Source organism: Lissotriton vulgaris, chromosome 7 (assembly GCF_964263255.1).
Source record: "Lissotriton vulgaris chromosome 7, aLisVul1.2, whole genome shotgun sequence".
Classification (NCBI taxonomy): domain Eukaryota; kingdom Metazoa; phylum Chordata; class Amphibia; order Caudata; family Salamandridae; genus Lissotriton; species Lissotriton vulgaris.
In genome coordinates, this window is record NC_141695.1 from 1,330,804,997 (window position 1) to 1,330,820,810 (window position 15,814).

The window sequence follows — 15,814 nt, forward strand, 5'->3', positions numbered from 1 at the left end:
TCTAGGCAGGATATCTATTTTATCTATCGATCCCAGACCCACCCCCAGAAATAAAAAATAGTCTATTCGTGAAAGGCTATTGTGAACTGCAGAATAGTATGTGTAGTGGGTAGCCGCTGGGTTCAACTGTCGCCATACATCCTTAAGGCCCATCGCCTCTATAAAACCAGGGAGTGCGGCAGAACCCCTCGGGCGGTTTCTCACGGGGAAGGTGTCTAGCGCGGGGTCTATTATTGCATTAAAGTCCCCTCCAAGGATTGTGTCACCCTCCGGGAGGTCTAGGAGAAATTTACCAAGTGCTCGTAGTGCCGTTGAGTGAAGTGCCGGGGGGATATACACGGAGACCACATTCAAAGGTCTTCCTTCCCATTGTCCGTGCAGCGCCGCAAAACGACCCTGATCGTCCATCCTGCGGCACTCCACCAGAAAAGGGGATGATTTTTTTATGAGTATCCCAGTTCCCCTGGATCCCGTTGTGAATTCTGCATGCACTGCCATAACATACCCACGTCTGTTAAGTGCTTTACATGTAGACCCTGCAAGGTGTCTCTCCTGGAGCAGCACTAGGTCAGGTCCCTGACGTTTAACTGCTTGCAAGACCAGACCTCTTTTAATTTTATCCCCTAAGCCCCGAACATTCCAGGTTAGCATACGCGAGGGGCACATCAGCCGTCGCAGGAGCGCCCTCAACGGGTACTACGTTTAACTGTTGGGCCATCGGGTCGTGTAATCATTGTTGCAAGCGATCGGTGGCTGACATCAACATAGATGCGGCGCCGTGTGGTAGTGTACCATAATCGTGTGGCTTTTGTCATTGTAGCGTACCATAGAGTAGAAGTGATGACAAATAACAATAACATTAACATTTGAACTCCCCCTCCATCCCCCCTCCCTGCTCCCCTGCTCCACGGACTGCTTCCCGCCTGCTTCCCCAACTTGGCAGAGTGCTTTTCCCCATTCCCTACTATCTTACTTGCTCGTGGGGGTTGGTGAGTCCCCTACAGGCACCCGGCTAATGCCCACCCTACTCAGCTTAACCAACTCCAGGTCCCTGTAGTTCGTATGTGTTGTCCCTTATGAAGTCCACCTCTAGATCGGGGCCGGCTGCCCAGAGTCAAGAGGGTCCCGCTCCAAGTCAGATTCCAGTCCCGCAGCATCAGCGTGTTGTGAAGGACGATTGTTCTGTTCGTCCGTATGCTTGCCGTTACGATGGTTTGGTCGATCTCTGTGTGGACGCTGTTGTTGCCCCGCCTGTCTCCAACCATCAAGCCAGTCTCGTGCCACTTCTGGCTTATCAAAGAACCATGCTTTTCCATCGGCTACAATTCGTAATTTGGCAGGGAATAGCATTGAATATGGCAGGCCTTTGTCTCGCAGTGTCTTCTTTACCTCTGTAAAGGACTTCTGGCGCCTGGCCACCGTGCAGTCTGGAAAGAAGGCCAAAGTGGAGTTTTGGAGCTTGACTGGCGGTGAAACTCTTGCCGCCTGTAAGATTGCATCCCTGTCTCTGAAATTAAACAGTCTAGTCAGTACAGGCCGCGGCGTCGCTCCCGGTTTGGGCGCCCCACCTGGCACTCGGTGCGCCCTCTCAACGGAGAAAAAATGGGACAGGCCTTTAGGCTGCAGTTTATTTTTGATGAGGTCCTCGACATAGAGGTCCATTGCTACCTTTCCTTCTGTTTCCGGTAGGCCAAGAATGCGTATGTTGTTCCTGCGGGAACGCCCTTCCTGGTCGTCCAGCTTTTCTTGTAGCATCCTGGTGACTTTTTCCATGTGTTTCATCGCTATTTGTAGTTCGGAAGTGTCTTCAATAAGTGATTTTGTAACCACTTCGACCTGAGACACCCTCTCGGTCATCTTTTGAAGGTCCGCCCGCAGCAGAGTAACTTCAGAGGAAATGGAGCCCACTGTTGTTTGCACCTCTGAGAGGGTCTTCATAATATCTTCCAGTGTCACTTTTTTGGTACCATCCATGTCCGGAGTAGCGCCTGAGGAGTTTCGCCCACTGACTTGTGAGTGGCTGTGTTGGCTATAGGCAAATTTATCCAGTTTTGCCTGTGTCAAAGCGCTTCTGGTCCCTTTGCCCGCCATGACTCGAGGCAGAGCAGCTTCGTGTCCCGCTGTCCCGTGAGGTTAGGCGTCGGCTGGGCGGTAGCAATGGCTGCTTCAAGTCTCTTTCGCACACGGTCGCCCTACGATTGCAGCCCCAGGAGCTCGATCGGCATCCGACCGTTGCGTGGACCACCGGGGCTCCTCTAGGAGGCGGCTCCCGGGTGTTGTCGACACCGTCAGTACTTCATGTGGTGTTCCGCAGTGTAGGGATCCAGGGGCTCCTGGCCGTGTCGATGGCAGCCTCAACGATGGGTCTGCTCGTTATCACCACATCTAGTAGGCGTCTGCACTCCTGGCGTGCCTATTCCTTTCCCGTTTCACTCAAGCCGGGCAGGCCTCACCTCCAAAATGGCGTCTGATGGGGTCCCAAGGTGCCGCCCACCATGTGGAAACTTTCATTGTTCAGTCACCGCCATGGTTTCTCTGCGGGTGTTTGCCGCCCTGAGCAGCCGCCCTCGTCCACGGGTCTCAACGGCCACCCCAGAGACTCTCTCCATTAGTGCTTGTACTGGAGCGTCTTTCACTACGTCCCTTTCCGTGGGAGGCCGGCAGTCGCCACTGAGGTCAATCCGGGCAGGTCACACTTCTGGTGGGGTTCGATGAATACGCCAGGCCGATGTCGCCAGTCCGCCGTAGGCCTCACTGCGCACGAGTTGAAAAGTGCAGTTCCCGGCACTCGATTTTCGTCGGATCAGGTGGTGCTGCTTCGGTTCCTGAGCAGGTACCTCCACTTCGGGCAGGCAATGTGACAGATTAGATTATCAGATTTTACGAAAGGCCGTTATGCCGCTAGGAGCTCCCACTTCACGCTGCCGCCATGCTTGGCCGCTAGCCACGCCCCCCGCAGCGCCATCATTTTAAAGAGTGCCGCCCTACCTAATAGGGACAGCCACCTACCTTTCTTATTGCTTACAGAGATTCTGGGTGTCTCCAAAGAGAATTATTGTTCTTCACCTTATTGTGACCTGTTTTTTTGCTACAGGCAGATATATTTCCATGACGCATATAAGGTGCCATTTATGGTACTTAGTCTAATGTTCTCTTGCTCTTTACTTTCCTATTGTTTAAAGAGTTGCCCGTTTCATTGTTTCTTTAATTGCATGTGTGGCCTGCCTAGTTTTGTCTTTTAAAAAGATTTCCCAGCTCCTGTTCAGTGTTTGGAACCAGTAGCAGCTGGCATCCTGGGGGAGTGCGGGGAGGCAGGCAACAGCGCCTTAATATATATAAAAATAAATTAAACTTACCGACACAATGTCCTTACACTCCGGACCAGTATCGCCTCAGGAACTGGATACAGGACTATGGGCACCAACCTTAGCGCTGTTCACCTGCGGTTAACCAGCAAGTGAGCAGTGCCCTGATTGGAAGGAGTGACCTGTCACATCGCTTCACTGTGCTCTGGAGGCCTGCACCTACTCTCAACCCAGCTGTCTTAAAGTCTGCATGTCTGGCTGGCAATTGCAAGACGGCCAGCAAAAAGACGGGCGCACTTTAAAGCGCACAGAGAGCCCTCCACCCTCCATGCTGCTGTCACTTAGCAGTAGCCTCGCCCCCGTCCTGATGCTTTGTTCGGGACAGGGGATGAAAAATAAAATAGTAATGTATTACCATTTCATTTTTCATCTTTGGAGGTATTTTAAGTGGGACGACGCTCCTCTGCTACAATGGAGGAGCCGCCCCTGTTCAGAACCACGGGGCATATTATTAAGGGCCATTTCGCCGCTGTTTTGGCTTTAAAAGCCAAAAAAGCGGCAAAAATTACATCGCCCTATTTACAAGGCGGCGCTAACATGAATTAGCGCATGTTAGCAGCCGTTTTTCAAACGCTTAGCTTTGCATCGCTAATGAGATGCAAAGTAGGCGTCCCTTTCAGGAAACAACAGGAACACGATCGCCAACTGTATATCGACGTATTTACAAGCCGTCCCAGAAAAACCGTAGCTATGAAAAAATCTACGATAACCGTGGATATCGCCTAATACTAATTTCATCTCAATTCTCGACTTAGCCATGTACATAATGCCCTATGCTGGTTTCGATCTTTTCTTGCGGAAAGGTCATTCCAGGTTGCGATTCCACCTGGGAAGTCCAAATCCTATCTGTTGGACCTGGGGGTCCCACAGGGTTCATCGTTGAGTCCCACTCTATTTAGTCTTTACGTGAGGCCGCTGGCTGCGGTCGTCAAGCAATGGGGCTTGACGATGGTTTCATACGCAGATGACACGCAGCTGGCGGTCACGGTGAGTGGGGACTCAGACATGGAGGCTCCCAGGTTCCGTGACGGTTTAAGGGCAATGGCCAACTGGATGAACTCCAACTGTCTCTAGTTAAACACCAAGAAGACGGAGGTTATGGTTGTTGGCAAGCAGGCGGGGTTGTGGGGCGACAAGTGGTGTCCTCCTGAACTAGGTGTGATCCCCTCTCCAGCATCGGACATAAAAAATCTTGGGGTCTGGCTTGACCCAACCCTCAGTTTCATCTGTCACACCAAGAAGGTGGCGGCCTCTTGCTATAGCATTATCAGAGGACTTAGACCTATCCTTAAATTTTTTGAAGCATCAGTGTTGTCCCGGCTGGACTATTCCAGCTCACTATTAGCTGGGATTAATCAGTCAGAACTTACCCGGCTGCAGCGAGTCCAAAATGCTGCAGCCAGAGTGGTGATAGGTCTGCATAGGCAGTGCTCGGTCTCTAAATCCTTGCACTCTCTCCACTGGCTCCCTGTAAATCAGAGAATTAAATTCAAGGTTCTCTGCCTTGCGTTTAAAATCCTCAAGGGTACGTCTCCACAAATTCTGGAGAATCTGCTTACACCGTATGTACCCCGCGAACCCTCAGATCTTTGGGTCAGAATCTGGCTGTGGTTCCGCGTTTCAGGCTGAGTAGAGATGGTGGCCGCTCTTTTCGAGTGCTAGCGGCGAATTGGTGGAATTCCCTTCCTCTTCATATCCGGGCTATTGATGACCTTCTTCAGTTTAGACGTGCCATCAAGACCTTCTTATTTGTTTAGCCCTTATGCTGTTCCTGTAGCCCTTTTGTCTTTTGCCGGTGTTGTGTTGTGTTTGCCTTGTCAAAGCGCCAGGACATCCCTTCGCTGGGGCAGCTGTGCGCGGTATAAGTAAAAATAACATAACATAACATAAAATAACATAATGGGAGGTGGATTGTTTGGTTACATCCACTTCTCCCTATTTACAACATTTTCTTCGGGCTGTTCTAACATCGCTGGGTATTATGCGATATTGATGACAATGGCTGTATATCGCCGGATTTCACATCGCCTGTTAGAAAATCGTTGCAAATAAGCCGCTAACATAGCGATGTGATCCAGCGATATACAGGGATATTGAATAACACGCTAAATGCATTTAGCGATATTTATTGCTCGTTGCTGATGATATACCCCCTAGTTTGTCCCAGCCTGCTCCAAACTTTGGCTCTCTTGTTTTTCCTACTAGGTTTCACATATTTCATCTTCTATGATAAACTCCTCTTCCTAAATACCTTTGTTGTTGCTGAAAGCAAGATCTCCTTGGTAGCTATTCAAGTCCGATTTTCTGCAGAAACCCTAACAGAGACTCACACATATCAGTGCATCTCATTTCTACCTGGTTCCCTACATCGCTCCCTGGAAATATTACTCAAGTGGAGTTCAGTAATTATCCCAGCAAACATTTTCAAAGAATTATGGCTTTTCCTCATTCTGTAAAAATATCAAGAGAGTGACCATTCAAACAAAGGGAACTGGAGCCAAACCAAATAACAGCAAATTGTTCCCTCTGGAGTTTATAAGGAATTATCTCTTATTTTATTGAGAAAATTATTACAAATTTAATCTGTTGTCTTGCAAATTAAAAACAGAACCCATTAAAAATCAATACAGTACGGCAAACATGCTTTTTTTTTAAGAGACACACATAGATTTGCTACATGCGCCAATTCATTTGGCCCCTTTAGTGCCTCTTAAACATGATGTCCTGTATAAAAGAGATTCAAATTTTACAAACCAATTTATTAAAAACAATTCTCAGAAAAAATAGTGTTGAAGCGGTGCTTCAGTGGGAAATACTTGCTTACACCACCTTCTTCAGGACAATTAAAAAAAAACAGTTTTGTAGAATCTGTAGAAATAATTAAAACACAAAAGAACAGTATATTTGTTAACATGTATAAACATTTTATCACAGAGACATTTCAACACACTTTCTTAATAAAATAAGAGAAAATTCAACATTACTGTAAAGTTAATTTATTTTATTTTTATTTTCTGTATATTCTTCCAGCTCTTTTATCATTTTCTTGTTGAGCACCCATGTCAGTTTCAGTGTGTAGATCTAGGGACGCCTTATAAACTCCAGAGGGAACAATTTGCTATTATTCTCCTCATTCTAGTGAAATGTGTCAGGGCTAAAAATTCAGAGGTGCAGATTTCTCGGACTTGCAATTCCACATCTGCCTAAAGCGATTGTTTATGAATGAATCAGGGTTTATAACAAAGCGACTGATTACATTGTCTTCAGGAAAGGCTGGAAATGGCATTAGTTTAGTCCGAATCCGAGTCGCTGTCGACCAACTCGGTCACCTTTCTGGGTGATCAAGTACAATGTAAGGGAGATTTCCCGGCATTCTGACTTGGTTCAGAGCGAGACTCAAGCAGCCAGAGTTGTCCGGAACCAAATCGTACAGCCCAATGGAGACGGTCTCCAAACGAGCGAGTACGATGACCCCGTGTTTACAGCCATTCCGACTCAGTCTGTCCGAGGTGAAACAGCTGTGGGAATTGGACCTCGGAGGCCCAGCGCAGGCCCCTTTCACCCAGGGCCCTCCTAATTGGGCTTGTAGGAGTACCCACGAGTCCCCCTTCCCAAGCATGCACAGTGTGGCTGGCACAATGGGGTGCCAACCACCCCTTTTTGCAATGGGCGCATGTGTTCTCGTTCAGAACACAGGCTCCCATAGGAATCAATGGGAGTCCGACTGAACCGAGTTCGTCAACATACAGACTTATCGAAATCGGTAGTTCGGACTGTCCCGCTCTGAGTCGTTCAGGAAGCATTCTTAGACTGATTAGTTAGAAATGGTTTCCTGACGACACAGTAATCAGTCCCAAAGTTATGTTGAGAGCCTTTCTACAATATCATCCCCAGATTGGAAGAAATTCTAATTGATGATTGGCATTTTTTGTCAGTGCTCAATGTGTGAAACTCTACAGGGGACTCCCAGGCATTGGAATTACATTTTGGTGCACCGAATACAGAGTCTATGCCGTTTTAAATCCACTTCATGCCTTTGAATTCACTATCACACACTCCCTGTCCATTTATCTTCTGCTGCAGATGTCTGCTTTCTTCCTTTGTGATGTTTTTGATGTCTTTCTCTTCCTCCGTCTTTCTAATTTTTGTGTTTTCCCTCTCATGTTTCAGTAAACATCTGATGTTGAAAAATAAGTGCTGGTCCCCAAAGTTGAGTACTGGTGCCCCCACAGGCAATGAATAGCTAAAATGAAGCCGTTTTTTGGTCAAAAAAGAGCGCTACAGTCTACTGGTTGCTAAGGATGAAAGAGGCATGAGAGGGGTTTCGATTAGGCAGAGGCCTTTTTGTTGGATTTGACATATTTCTCAAGGAAGTCACTGGATAATTTTTGCTCAAATTAAAAATCATGTGAATGGCTCTGTTTGCACCAACTGCAAAAAAAAATTCCAGGGGACTTGAGCATATGGCTGTACAGCATTGAAGTCTGGACATCATCTCTGTATGAATTACTAGTTTAAGTTGCTCCATTGTCAACAGAGGACACATTTTTATTGGGTTATTTAAATGAAAGTTGGACAATTTTACAGTGGGGTGGATCAATAATTCAAATTATAAAACTGAGAATAAAAGAGCAAACCCAAGTATGCGGCCCGTAGCATAGCTACTGATTGGCTCATATGAGAGAAACAACACCTAGGCAATGAGTGGTTAAAAGTGTTATCTCAAAACATAATCTAAGTTGTACCATTGTTCAGTCAGAAATCTACGTTCCAAGTTTATTGATAGTTCAAAATAAAATTTCATCATAAAGAGCATGAAACAATTAGAAGTAAAATAAATTAAAACAATAATACACAAGTATAGCAGATTACATCATACATAAAAACAGAAAAGAAAAAGTGAATTTAAAACCCAGTGGGGAAAAGTTTATCAAATCAGACACCATAAAATCACAACCTATCATGTTAATGAGTAGTTTAGAGGTCAAAAGATGTTTAGCCTCATCCGATGTTATATATTGTTGTTTCATTAAAACGACTAGTTAAATCAATTAACAACTGGGTATTGCAAGTGTATATATGACCATAAAGGTCCCTTTTTCAAACAACTATGGTAAAAGTAACCTATAGAAGATCAAGAGGCAAAGATGTTTCACCCTGTAGAAAACTACAATCTAGGGGGAAATGTACAAGTACTGCCACTAACTAACGCGAACACTAGTTAGCGGCAGTTTTCTCAACGCGGCCTATCAACAAAACTTATCGCCCCGTTAGCGATGTATTTACAATATGTCGCTACATGGCGATAGTATCAGGTAGCCGCGGTGAAAACTGCCGTTAACACCAACGTGAAGGCGATACAAATCCTGATGTTACCGGGCGAAAACTGACGAAAGGCTAGTCAGCCCAACGTGACTTTATTTGCCTCTATAGGCAAAAATAGTCCATAGGTCCACTTTCAATGAAAAATAGGAAACAAAATCAATAGAATGCAGATTGGAGCAGCCAGGACCAAGTGCAGCACAGATCAACACCCCCCCCCCCCATGCTCCCCAACAACCAGGATGACCAGCCAGCATCCCAGGGTAAGAGGACATCCAGGGCTACAATCATGAAAAGAGGTGCATCGCTAAGCAAAACCAGTGATGCATCACTTATCAATGTGCACTCCTTGCAACACCATAGCATCCAAAACCTTGAAAGCACAGGCAGTCCCTGGAGCCCAGAGGCCTCGCTGGGCCTGCGTCTGAACCCCGGAGTGGGATGCAGATGTGGAGGTGCTGGGCTGTGGTGTGGTGGTAGACATTGAGGCGTCGGTGATCGCCCCTACCTGGTGGTGAAGTCAGCCATGTCGCATGGAGACACATTGATGACCTGTGTGAGAAGATCGCCTGGTTCCTCTTGGAGCTCTGAAAGGTAGAGGTGCTCCTGCGCACCAAAGTAGGGAGGTCTGCATCGCATTCCATGCACCACCACTACACTAGGGTGCACGGAGGAGATTACCAATGGTGGGCTGCTCCTCTCTCCATCACAGGCCAGAGGATGCTGCGCTGGCTGGACGCTGTGGAGGAAGAGGCCCTAAGCTACGCCAAACTTGTGTGGTCGGGAGCACTGCAACTTCATGCCTAAGGGGTCCTTGTTGCATCACCTGAATCAGGAGTTTCCCCAGTGGGCTTGGCGCCAACTGCAGTACCCTGGCTTTTCTTGACTGGCTGAGGCTCCTGCTGGCTGAGGCACAGATTTGGAAAGAGTGCAGCGGATAGCGCCATGGTGTCAATTTCCAGGTGAGGAGAAGGTGGGATGCATAGCGGAGGAGGCCCGGGGGTCGAGTCAGGTCCAGGCCTAGCACCTGTGGGTGATGCACCCCCAGTGACAGCTCATCCGCTATAGCGGAAAAGCATTACCCCACTGCTTTCAAGTAGTGCAAGAAGAGGAAACATAATATGATGATAACTTTTTGATGTACTCCTGCTATGTTTCCTTTGCCAGCGGTAATGTGGGTGGGGCTGCTCTACACACGCAGTAGGGGCGGAGCGATATGCCCACTCAAGTGTGCAATGACTGTCTGGTTGGCCCTCTAAGGCCACACAAAGCATTGATGCACACATCCCTGTTTGCAATGAAGGCTTCTTTACAGCCTGCGTGGAGAACATGATCACCCCTCCATCCCGTGGCTGAATGCCTTGGCACAGCCCTCAAGAGCTTTGCAGCATTTCGATTGGTTCTGGGGAGGGAGCCTGGCTGCCTGCTACCTATTCCTGAAAGCAGACTCCTCAGGAGAGCAGGAGCACAGAAGAGGCAGAACCCATATATTGCAACCTGCGCTCCCCCCGCAGACCCGCCCCCTCCAGGGCCCTTTCCCACATTTCGTACCTCCTAGCTGTCCAGTCCCCCCCGCAGCACTACATAATGTTATCCGCTGTGTGGTCATGTGCAGCGGGCGTACCACTGGTGAGCCAAAGGCAAGCTCGTTTGCATCCGTCCACCCCTGGACCTCACCCAGCACCAAGGACCCTTTCTCTCAGATACTCCACGGCTATGATGCCAGCACTCTCTTTGCCATAAACCCTGGGCAACACACAGCCTGCCATCTAGCAACACTGTACAATTCTCTTGCGCCCTGCACCTGTAGAAACTGCAAAAGCACCTTCTGCCAGATCAGCGCCTCCTGTCGCCTAGCCGACTGGCTCAACTGCATACTTCTCAATGTGTGGTCCCTCCACAAACACGCAACAGAAATCTGGGACCTCCTTGACGCCACGTCTTCAGGCATCACCTTCTTCACCAAAACCTGAACCAACCTCTGCTCCGGACCGGATATAACCATCACCATCCATGATGGCTACAAATATACCCACATGGACCACCCTGAGGGACCGGGAGGAGGCCTTGCCATTGTCTGACTCCGACTGACCACCACTCTAATGACCCGACGGTGACCTTGGAACACCTCCACTTCCAGATCCAGACCAACCTCAACATCACCCTCCGCAGCACCCTCATCTACAGGCTCCCCGGGCCATGAACCCCCATTAATTGATGCCATTGTAGACCTCATCACACCCCAGGCTCTCCATTCCACCGACTACATCCTACTTAAAGACCTCAAGTTCCACCTGGAAAACCCCCGGGGACCACAGAACCACCCCCCTCCTTGTGAACCGCGCCAACATTGGACTCAAGCAGCTAGTTACCACACCAACCCACGTAGCCTGACACAGGTTCGAGCCTCTCTTTTCCACCAGGGGGAACTTCAACTACAGCCACACCACAGGACTCTCCTGTACTGACCATCATTGCTTACATCACGCATTCACCTCGCTCATGGTACACAATAGCCATCATGGCCCAGCCCGTTGTGGCTGGATCAAGGCCACCGAAGAACTTCCTGTCAATTTCCTCAGCATCACCACTCTGCCAACATTTACAGATTCCAACACCTCGGCGTGCAACCTCCACCGATGGATCTCTAACTGTGCCAACACCCTGACTCTCCTCAAGAACAGAACATGCACACAACACCCCAAGAATGCCAACTGGTTCATTCTCGCCTTCCACTAGTCCAGCCCCACCTGCATGTGTATTGAGAAGAGATGGAGCCACTACATCAATCATCTCCGCAACACACTAACTTGTGCACCATGGCACATGGGTGGCTGCGTTGGCGCTTGGCAGCCGTTGTGCGCCAACTTAGGGGACAAAGACAGGGGGCTTATTCATGAGCTCCTTCTGACAGTTTCTTCCCACTGGTGCATCAATTTCTTGACGTACTTGCAGTGTGATTCTTTCACCACATTGAGCCGTATTTGCAAAGTGACGAATCTAGGTATATGCGTGACATTGTGAAGCTGTGTGCCACATAATACCTGTATCAGGTAGGTTGTATGCAGGGTGGGCATTCCCACACAACAAAGCCTCATAGGAGTGGCGCAGTGAAATCCATCAGATTTCCCTGTAACAATTGTAGGATGGCACTGCGTCTGTACATTGTGCCTGCCTCATGGCAGGCGTAAGGGTGACACAGTGCCACAGGGATAGGCTGGCCCCATGCATTGCTCTGGATTTGTGTCATGCTTGTGCCACAACTGCAGCAATGTGTGACTTTTGCACTGACTGATACATCAGGATTCCAGATGTATCTGTCATTAATTGCAACATGGAGCACTGTACAGTAAATACAGTGCATCCATGGTGTCTCAAGAAGGGCATAGTGAAAAGTGTTGCAACACTGTTTTGTCGCGCCGATGCAACACCTTTCATGAATGCGCCCCATCTTATTTATGGTGCGCATTCCTGCCCTGTAGTTTTGTCACAGGGCAGCGCAGTAACATCCCTTGTAGTGCTGTCCAGCACCAAATCCTTCGGAAATGAGGGCCCAAGTGTTTGCACCATTTTTAAGACCAACTATTTTCTGGTCTTAAAAACTGCCTCTAACTGGAGTTAGAGGCAGTTTTTTGGGTTTTGCATTATACAAAGAATTCCTTGTAAATATCGCGAAGTGGGGTTAGTCGCAATTTTTATAGGGAAACTCCCACCTTGCATCTCATTTTCTTTAAGTCCCACTAACAGAAGTGGGGATCCTAAACATTCACGTTTACGCTGGAAAAGTGCTGCAAACAGCGGTTAGTGACTACTTGTACTTACGGCGATAAAAAAAAGCTGCCTTAACGCAAATAAATTGACCCTACAGCAGCGTAAACTCCTTGTACATATGCCCCCTAGTGCGGTTTGTTTGGAGGTGCATTGACTTACCAGGTGCCCATAATTTTCAATACTTTTGCAGAGGTATAAAATCAGTTTTTCATGAGATGCTAGGGTACCTCATGATCAACTGAAGGGAAGACAGTCAAGAGGACCAGAAAAGCCCATGCTAGTGGACACCCTTGATTCTCTATCCCTTATGCACATGAATGCATATTTATGTCCTTCCAGAAGTTCAGGAATAGGAGTGTGCAAAATTTGTGCAATTTGCTTTTGTGTAAATATACAAACTTACTCAAAAGTACACATAAGGCAAACCATTATGCACACTTATGCAAAATGTAAAACTGTAGTTTTGGGCTATATTTTAGCGTAAAATGTGTCCTTCCATCAGTTTTTTATGCAAGGATGCCTTTAAACAACACAGTGAACTGCTCGCGTTCTCATGTTCTCGTGCTTTTGTTGTCAATTTATACCACAAATTGCGCACAGTAAATTCTAACGAATTTGCGAATGCCACATAATTATGAAATGTGGCTTAATGTGTAATTTCGAGATTTTTTTGTGGCAACTGTAACTTTAAATTTCCAAAATGACAAAAAGTATGCTGGTATAATATCATTTCACTTAATCAGAAACCTGACAGGTCAGCCAAAATAAGATGACTATTTCCGCCAAATTCAGCAACTGTTTTTCTGCTTATGCTACTACTTGTGCTAATTAAATCTTAGTCTTATTTAGGCAACTCTAATAGCCACAATCTTCACATGCACTCAATTGATTTTTAATACCTTGCTTTCAAGTTGAAGTGGGGTGAAAGACATTAGTTCTAGATACATTTAGGTATCTGCATCTATCTCGTTCTGCGTGATGCTGAATTCCTTGAAAAAATAGGTAAAGGACTTCTGTTTGAGTGACCCTTAGAGTCTACTCATTACTCAGTTCTACATATTTCTTATGCATTTTAAACAATTCTCTAGATTTTTTATACCAATCTTATAGTGTGTGTTAAATGCTGATTTTTTAAAAAATCATTTGTATTATGTACTGAGGACTCCTTGCAGGTTATAGTTAAATTGAGTAAGGTATGGATTAAACCAAGTCTACTGGTTTTATTAATCAGGTGAATTATTCTGTTTTCCAATGGTGCAAAGCAGTCGAATACCTATCCACAGCTATCATGGAATTTATCCACAATAGTGTCTTCTTTTTTGGTAATGCAAGGAGAGTTGAGTGATACTAGACAGGCTGTAAATAGGTTAACTAGAGACAGGTGTTTCAGGTTTAAGGGTGGCACATTTGTATTATGGGTAGGTTTGTTCATGCAGGTGTTGTTAATCAATAACACATTTTTAAAAATCCTTCATCAGATCATGACACGTGGATCCTAGTTGATTTTAAACATAGTAGGTTGCAGTCTACGATAAGTACAACGCATGACCTGCTGGAGGTGTGGAGTCCTTCATGTGCTGGAAATCGTGACCACTGAACTGTGTTAGGGCATCCTTTGCCTTAGTGATCACCTTGTCTAGGTACAGATTAAAACCACTCATCACTATTAACTTTCTCTGGGTTAGCAGCTTTCACTTCCCTAAGATCACAGAGGGTCTCAGGGAGTAGCCACAGCTGCAATAGAGGTGATTCAGTTAATCAAATAAGCATCACAAAAAATGTATTAAATCAAGTTGTAAACCACAACACTTTCCTTAGTTAATCTGACTTCATGGTGACGCAATATAAACTGAGACAAGATGGAGTTCCTTTCACTCATCGCGTACAAGTGCATAACCTCTATTTTGTGCTACAGTTCCTTTCATCCTGCTTGATGATGTTACACAAGCAAAAACAGACAAAGGCTAATACGTTTGTTTTATCCGCAGGTTTTCATGCTTGCATGACAGCAGCGGATTGTGAAAAGCTGAGGAGAGAAGCCCCATCTCAGAGGAGATGCTGCCAAACTGACCTATGCAACATGTCATTTGAGGATGATAAATGAAGGAGGTCAATCAAGAAGGTGTGCAAAGAGCTTGGGCACTGCAATGCATATATTGTAAAAACATGCGATGGGCCACTGTGTTTCTTGGGAGCATAACTGTGGTGCAGCTCAGTGCCAGGGTTGCCGCATACCAAGACTGATTCATCCTTACCCCACCTCACATCACCGCACAACATTTCCTGCTGCTGAATCTCACTCTTGCAAGTTTTATCACTCCTGCTTTTCCATTTGTCAGTATTTTCCAATGTCTCTCTTAATCGCTTTTGCTCTTGGGCAAAGTCTGTTGACGCAAAATAAGTTGCAGTCACCAAAAATCGGTACTGATGATCTCTATCTGCGCAAATATAAGCAATGGTGGGATGGTTTTACCATACCATGGTGTTGTGCTATGTTACGAATAAAATTATTGCATCAGCATTTGAATTCGTTTTGGAGTATTATTGATTTGAAATATTTGTATTTTGAAGCTAATGTGAGAACGTTTATATTTCTTCTAAAAATCCTAGATAGTTTTCCTGAAACTGACCATTTCGAGCATTATTTCAATAAAGAAATAAGCCACTACTTTGCATGCAACAGGTACATAATTTATTGTCTCTGCAATGTATACAGTCACTGGCTAAATGGTAAAGATGCTTCACTATTTAGCAGGCTGCTGTTAATGATGTTGATTAATCAAAATACCAGGTGAGCAGAAGTAACATCACAATCCATGTGACCCCTGCCTAATATTACATTACATACATTGTTTCAGGTAGTATCTTCAGATATACGATTAGGATAACGTAGCATTGATTAAGAACCGATCAAATAGTGTACAACAATGGAAAATATGCTAGTCAAGTTGAAATCAGCCATTATCAATATCACATAACTTATTAAATGGGAAGGTTGTTGGGCCTATAATGTTGAAAACAAGTTCAGTTTTTTCTTATGTTTTAGAAACTAAGAGTTCCTTGTAATTAAACCTTATTCTTGGAACATAGATAACAGTGCTATTAAAAGTCAGGTTCTCCCAGCAACCTTCCTTTCCATGACATGGCATACGTACTTCTAAGCATCTGGAGCCATTGAACTTTTCCAGGTTTACTATCAATAATTTCTTCTACAGAAAACATGCACATCACTGGTACAGTACATGTGTTGATCACTAATATGCCTGCTCCGCATTAGCATGTTTACAGAGTGTTAAGAAAAGTTGGGTAGAGTTTACTCACATGGGCGAAGATACTGGCTGTCATCTTGATACTCC

The 15,814-nt window shown here is 46.0% G+C and overlaps 1 long non-coding RNA gene across 1 annotated transcript in view; it reads left to right on the forward strand.

Annotated features, from left to right (window-relative positions):
* Positions 1 to 14,979, forward strand: part of LOC147703624 (uncharacterized) — a 163,377-nt gene extending 148,398 nt beyond the window's left edge. Inside the window, exon 4 of the long non-coding RNA XR_015297587.1 lies at positions 14,447 to 14,979. This is a non-coding gene — a long non-coding RNA (uncharacterized LOC147703624). The remainder of the gene's footprint in view (positions 1 to 14,446) is intronic.
* The last annotated feature ends 835 nt before the right edge of the window (positions 14,980 to 15,814 follow it).